This window comes from Corylus avellana, chromosome ca1 (genome assembly GCF_901000735.1).
Source record: "Corylus avellana chromosome ca1, CavTom2PMs-1.0".
In the NCBI taxonomy this organism is placed as follows: Eukaryota; Viridiplantae; Streptophyta; class Magnoliopsida; order Fagales; family Betulaceae; genus Corylus; species Corylus avellana.
Window position 1 is genome coordinate 7,565,061 of NC_081541.1, and position 7,717 is coordinate 7,572,777.

At 32.5% G+C, this 7,717-nt stretch overlaps 1 long non-coding RNA gene across 1 annotated transcript; it reads left to right on the forward strand.

Moving 5' to 3' along the window:
- The first annotated feature begins 914 nt into the window (after positions 1 to 914).
- LOC132167342 (uncharacterized) lies at positions 915 to 4,717 on the forward strand. The gene is made up of 3 exons (XR_009438677.1): positions 915 to 1,214; positions 1,318 to 1,460; positions 4,168 to 4,717. It is a non-coding gene; the product is annotated as an uncharacterized LOC132167342 (long non-coding RNA).
- Positions 4,718 to 7,717: the final 3,000 nt, after the last annotated feature.

A 7,717-nucleotide genomic window follows, 5' to 3' on the forward strand; every position in this document is an offset into this window, starting at 1 on the left:
ATTCCATCCATCGCATATTCCTACTAGAAAATACCTTCACACGTCCCTACCAAATGTCAATGATACACAAACTTTGAAAATCGTTATCTAATCTTATCTCCCCCGTTATTTCCACCTATCACATTTTTTCAGACAAAAACTCATTTAGTTATTCCTCAAACATAAGTTTTTATTTTTATTTTTTATAAGTGAACCTTTGCTCCTTACTTAGGGTGTACGTACAAGCAAGCTGTTATTAATCACTAATCACATAACCATTTTGTAAGTGGTTGAAAAAGAATATTTATAGATATGTTATTTTTGTTTCCTTTAGTTTCTCTACTTATTTATCATCCAAAAATGTGGGTTATTGACTGTGATTAAGCAAGTCAAGTTGTTAGAACTTTTTTCGTACCAGTGTTAGCTATAAAATAAGTGAAAGTGTACTTGGGATTTCTTATTTTCTGTTACCTTTTAAACTAACCTGTACGTGTCTTTCTATTGGGGACACAGTGCGGAGAAATTTTTTTTTTAATCTATTCTAATAAATATCAAGTGTCTTCTAACATGATTGAGTTCCTCAAATATCAATGTTTTGATTCTTATGTTAGTAGAAATGTAATTAATGACTGTTAAGAATGTTAAAGAAAACATATGAATCTCACACATTAAATATTACTCGACATTTATTAAAATATATTGGAGAAAATTTCTATTCTTTTATTTCTTGGTCGTCCCAACCATTTCTTTGTCCAATTTGCTTATTCCTTCGTTCGTGGGTGTTTCCTTGCTCTAGATAACATTGGAATATTAATTATGTGGAAGAAATGGGAGGGGGACTTTGGAGTGTACAGAAGGTTTTTGGACTATTAGAATGTATTATGGCTCACTTGTTCCGACATTTTGTGACCCGCACTTTCTTCTTTCATTCTCAATTGAAATCATTTTTAAATTTCCAGTCCAATAAAGTTAGTCAATCTTGAACCACTATAAACAATAGTGATAAGAAATGAACCGGAGATGATCTGTACGTTTCCTTTAAATACAGGCTTTTGCCTTCTAAATTTTTTGTGTCATAGAGAGGTTATGATAGCCTTGCTTAGCTAGAGAGTTTGTGTGGAGAAAACTAATTTCATTGTGAGAGAAGGAGGTTTATTTGTACTGAGGGATTTGGAATTGTGTTTTTCACCGCCTTTTCTATATTTTATCGGTAAATTTGGTCTCCGTTTATCAACGTAAGTAATTGTGCTTAATCACATCATTTTTGTTCCCCAGTGTGATTATTATCTTTCTTTTTTCTTTTTCGTTTTCTAATTGTTTGCCATTCAAAATCTTTAGTTTGTCACGAAAAGACAAAATAGAAATGGCAATATTTCATGCGACACCAAAGAATGGCGGGCTTTCGTTCTTTACGCGTGCTTCAATCCTACCAATCATGATTGCCACCATCTTTCTTATGCAAACGGTTTTGATTGATGCAGGTTAGTTCTTTTTTTTTTCTTTTGTTTTTTTAAAGAGTTGGTGTATCTTTCTTACTACTCATTGTTAATTGAAAAATATCATAAACAGATTAAGATATCGTGCAATACTTCTGTTCTATTGCACCGCAAGATATATAAGGGTAGATAAGGGTCTCACTCATTTGGGCAAGTGTTTAGGTTGTTCGGTCCTTTCCTATTTGGGTTGCCTGAGCAACTACCGAATCCCTACCCTACAATCATATACCATATCCTTAATTCCTAATTGCAATGTAATAAAACATAAGTATTGCACCGGATCTCTATTCGTTGTAACTTAATGCATTGATTGTTTGCTTTGTTTTATTAATCAATTATTTTTCATCATCAAAATAGAGCTAGGAAACGTTTTTCTCGTCCAGGAGTACTTAATGCAAGTATATCAACCATCAAATTTGATCTCTTTCAGTTTTTTACTTGGTGTAGAATTTGGCAAAAGAAAAATGTTTGGAGTGCTCTGATGTGATAATTTATAATTAATTAATTAATTAAGAGTGTATGATTAACAAATCAATCACTAATTAATTAAACACATTATCAATATTTGTTTTATATGTTGGGTTAATCACTCATCAAACACATTGCATCATGCTTCTTCCTTTTCTCTTTCAATTTTTGTTGCTCGATGTCGATAGCAGAAGGAAAATAAGTTTTAGCGAGTTGACACTCTGAGGGTAAATATAATTCAGTGCTACCTTAATAGACGGTTTGATAATTTAGTTTTTATATATATTTTCAGATCACAATTGGAGGGTGGTTATACGAAAAGTTGAACCTCCCCACCCCCCCGCCTCCAAAACCGGCAAGGTGTCCTAATCCAGGGAAACCTATACTACCTCGGCCACCACCATCCACACGAGTTGATCTCGATCTACTAAAATTCTTAAGAAAATTTCAGTTTTTAAAATTTTAGATTTAAGCCGTTCATTTTCTATCTTAGAGTTATTGTTCTGTCACGTGTTTCATTACTAATAAAATAATAAATATTTATTATTTTATTATTTTATTAATAATAAAACACGTAATAAAATAATAACTCTTAAATAAAAAATGAACTGCTTGCATTTAAAATTTTTTAAAAATTTTAGTAGATCTGATCCCACATGAGCCGGGTAAAACTTGGGTTCGTGGCCCAAGGATTCAGTAGTACTAATGGTTTTATTTTTTCAACCCCTTGGTTGGTTCGTGGGTGTTTCCTTTCTCTAGAAAAAATTGAAATAAATTCAATGAGAGAGGGGTACGGATTTTGGAAGTGTCCAGGAAGTCTTCGTACTGTGAAGATGTAGAGCCCACTTGTTTGAATATTTTGGGACCCACTTTCTTCTTTCATTGATTCTAATTTTCCGAAATTTCCCATCCAATAAAGTTACCCGATCTTGAGCCATTCATTATACAGCCACTATAAATACAGGCTCTTGCCTTATATTTTTTTTGTGTCTTGCTTACTGCTTAGAGAAATTGCGTGTAGAAATTTTTCTTTGCGAGAGAAGGAGGTTTTGGTTATACAGAGGGATTTGGATTTTTGTGTTTTTCAACGCATTTTGTATCCTATATTTTATCAGTAAATTTGGTCTCCCTTTATCAACGTAAGTAATTGTGCTTTATCACATAATTTTTTTTTCCATTATTATTATTTTTTATTTTTATAATTTTTTACCATTCAAAATCTTTAGTTTGTCACAAAAAGGCAAAATATAAATGGCATTTCATGCGACACCAAAGAATGGCGGGCTTTCATTATTTATCCGTGCTTCAATCCTACCTATCATGATTGCCACCGTCTTTCTTGTGCAAATAGTTTTGATTGACGTAGGTAAGTTTTCTTTTTTTTTAAAAAAAAAAAAAAAATTATTATTATTATTTATTTATTTATTTTTATCAGATTCGGATGCATCTTTCTTTCTGCTCATTGTTAATTGAAAAATATTATAAACAGATTAAGATCTTGTGCATTACTTCCATTTTATTGCACTACAATAGGACAGGTATGTAAGGATAGAGAAAGGTCTCACTCATTTGGGCAAGTTTTTGGGTCTCACTCATTTGGGCAAGTGTTTGGGCTATTCGGTCCTTACCTATTTGGGTTGCCCGAACAACTACCGAATCCTAACCTACACTTATATACCATGTCCTAAATTCCTAATTGCACTGTAATAAAACATAAATATTGCACCGGATCTCAATTCGTGGTAACTTAATGTAATTGTTTGTTTGCTTTGTTTTATTAATCAATGATTTTTCATTATCAAAATAGAGTGAGGAAACATTTTTCTTGTCCAGGAGTTAATGCGAGTATAATCAACCATCAAATTTGATTACTTTTAGTTTTTTACTTGGCGTATAATTTGGCAAAAGGACAATGTTTGGAGTGCTATAATTAATTAAATAATTAAAAGTGTATGATTGAAAAATCAGTCACTAATTAATTAAACACATAATCAATATCTATTTTATATTTTGGGTTAGTCACTCATCAAACACATTGCATCATGCTTCTTCTTTTTCTCTTTCAATTTTCATTGCTTTACGTCAGCGGCAATAGAAGAAAATAAGTTTTAGCAAGATGACACTATGAGAGTAAATATAATAAAATACTGCCTTAACAGAGATTGGTTTTGTTATCCGTATAATTATTTCAGTTTGATAATTTGGTCTTTATATATTTTTTCAGATCATAATTGGAGGGTGGTTGTACGAAAAGTTGATCATTCCCCCCCTCCCCCTCCACAACTGGGAGGGCCCATTCATGTATTTCCAAGACCACCTTTTCATAAGCCACCGACTTTTAAACCACCACCACTCAGTAGTAAAAGTCCGCCACCACCACCGCTACTACGACCACGGCCACGGCCACCACCACCACCGGCAAGGGGCACACACTTATAGACTTCCACGCAGAATCATAAGTCCAGTAGCAGCCCCTAGTAGTCCACATATTTGCATGTTTTGAATGCCAGGCAACATTATATTGTTCAGGCAATGATTTATTATTTCAATGGCAACGACAGAATGTGGTAAATGGTAATTGTAGCTACACATACCTCGTAGTGTTGTTGGGTAGGGTCCAAGTGGATGGGAAGTTGAAGACAATCAACACAAGACACTTAAAGTCAGTGTTAAATATTTGGAATAACGATTTTATTTATTTGGTTCAGAAAATTGTAATGGACTCGTAGAGTTTTCAAAAACAATACAATTCAGTCCTAAAATGTTTAAATTAATATTTTATGGATCTAAGATTTCTTAGAATTATTATGGCACATTTGGTACACGAAATTGATATTTCTATAAGCATAAGAATGGGTATTACTGTAAATGAAAGATGTTTGAATGAAATAACTTGACTAGTTTAGGGTCTCCAAAAAGGAAGAAATAGTAGAATATAAAATAAACCAATCACACAAGAATAAAAAATAGTATAATATAATAGTAGAAATGTCTGTTTTTTATCATTGGAAAAACAAAGACATATGAGCCCCCACAATGTTGAATTGAGGAAAACAAGTCATTCTACAATATTATTCTAATTTTTGGTGACAACAAATATGCTCTCAAACCAAAATTTCTAAAATACCATATATATATATATATATATATAAACTTTTGAAAATTTTATGGGTGGCCAGCCAACCTCGATATTTTGCTAGGGTGGCCGCCACCCTTAGAATTCAATCAATTTTTATTATAAAGATGGGGGGAGGGGGGTTAAAAAATATGAAAAACATATTTTGTTCCTCTTGGAATACATATTCCTCTAATTTTTTTTTTTAGAGGAATAGTTATTCCTCTCATTTAGGGGAATATTCATTTTCATGGAAATGACTATTCCAGGCCTAAGAATGATATATAACCAAACAAAGAAATGATTATTCCTCTCCATAAGTCTACTTTGTAGACCAAATGTGCACTTGGGGTATTCACTATTCTATCAAGTAGATTTCTTTATTTGAAAGTGCCTCATAGTGCCAATTTTTGGGCCCATGCTTTAGCTAAATGGGCTGCTTTCCCTTTTGTTTTTGAAAGTATTCTCACAGGATCTCCTATTCTCTCTTCCATCCAGATCAGAAATAAGAAAGATCATCCACTGTAATCTCTTTCCTTATTCAATTAGAAAGAAAAAAAAAATAGTAGATTTCTTTAAATTTTAACAATTGGTTAGAAATTTAATGGCTAGGATTTTTCCATATCAACCATTGTAAGAGCACTGGCAGTAGCTTCCCAACTATTTTCCCTCAATTTAGGGAATAAAACTACTTTTTGAATTCCTATAAAAAAAACATTTCATAATAGATTATCTTATTTTTCCCTATATGAATTAATTACTTTTTTTTTTTTTTCTTTTTATCATTGCAACCAATGAGAGAGGAGAAAGAATTGTTGAGACATGTGAATGAGAGAGGAGAGAGAATCAGTTTTTTATAATTTAATAATGCATTAGGCATCTACACTGCCTTTTGGATGTTGGTTATATTTAAGGCTTCTGATGTGAGTATTTTTTGTCCATTTTTTGAGATTTTTCCTAAACATAGGAAAGGAAATGAAATATAGGAAGTCTGCTGCTAATGCTCTAAGTAGTTATTACTTAACAACTCATCAATTATTCCTATATATCCATATTTTAGAAGTTATAATTATTGATACATTAATGTTAGAGAAATGTTAGAGACAACTTTTTGACACTAACTTTGGCTCAACTTTTCTCTTATATGATATATTTTTTTAAAACAAAATAAAAAATAAAAAAAATTCTGAAGTAATAACATTCTATGTTGTCTTTTTTATTTTTTTTAAATGGTATTTTTATTTAGACTTAACTTGAATATAAGACCTACGTGTAGTAGGTTTGATTGACCGACTTTACCCTTTATATATAAGGTTGTGTTTTCAACCTTACAGTGTGGGTGTTTAGTGTGAGCCGCATAGGTGAGAATTAGTTCATATTGCTTGCCGTTCATAAAAGAAAAAGACGGATCCTGTTTTTTCTTTGGGATTGAAGCACCACACGACAATCAACACAGAGCCGCACAAAATCAAGTTGTTAACTGTGAGAAAAAGGTGGGCTGCTGTGTGTGATAGAAAAGGGCGCCGACTTTTTCTTCTTGATTTTGGAGGGGCCAAAATAAGAGAGAAAAAAGAAAGGGTGTGTGGAAGATAAAAAGAAATAGAGATTAACCGTCATCGCATCTCAGTAAAAGAAGAAGAGTTTGTACTTTTGTCTTTTGTATTCTTTTGAAGAATAATCTATATTGTGTGATAGTGAGATTTTGGTGTATTAGAGTTTTGGGTCTGAGTGATTTTCTCTCCACTATATTTCTGTACTCCATCTTTCATAGTGAATTTCTTCGTGATCGCCTCCTCCGGTGGACATGCCTCACATTGAGGGAACCACTTAAATCTTAGTGTGATTTTGTGTGTGATTGTTCTCGCCTTATTTAACCGTAATTGTGATCGTGTGTTTTTTGCACAATATATATATATATATATATATATATATATATATATATATATATGCACTATTAAAAATAACCTAGGAATTTTAGAAAATCTTAATCTATGTTTTACCAATCTTAATTAAATCCTAAAGATTCTCTCCCATTAACTGTCTCTCCTTCAGAAAAGAGGCACCACATATGATATGGTGTATCTCAACCTTATGATATATCAACTAGCAAGAAGAGACACCCCTTCTTTACAAATTTCCCTTTTCTCCATTAGATGTTGCAAGTTAATCCAAACCATTGTTTCATTCAGAGGGGCGGAACTAGAGATTTGTGTTTGGGGGACAAAATTCTAAAAACAAAATAATTTGGGGGTCAAAATTGAATTTTATAGGAATTTTATAATTTTTAAAATTATTTTTTGGGGACCACGTTAGGCCTTGGGGGGACCCTGGTCCGGTTTCATTATCTTTTGCATTAAATGCAAACAACCACCAAGAATCCTTCTCCTCTTCAAACCTGGTCCGCCTAATCCCCATGCGCGACCCGTCCCTTTATACTAGCCATTCATTTTTATCAATCTTATGAGTCGTCCTCAAATTCAATTATATGATTTATCCTTATTTTAGGAACTTTCGTTTGTGTTTGTACTATGAACCTTTGCTCCTTATTTAGGGTGTACGTACAAGCAAATAGTTATTAATCACTAATCACATAACCACTTTTGTAAGCGGTTGAAAAAGAATATTTATAGATATGTTATTTTTGTTTCCTTTCATTTCT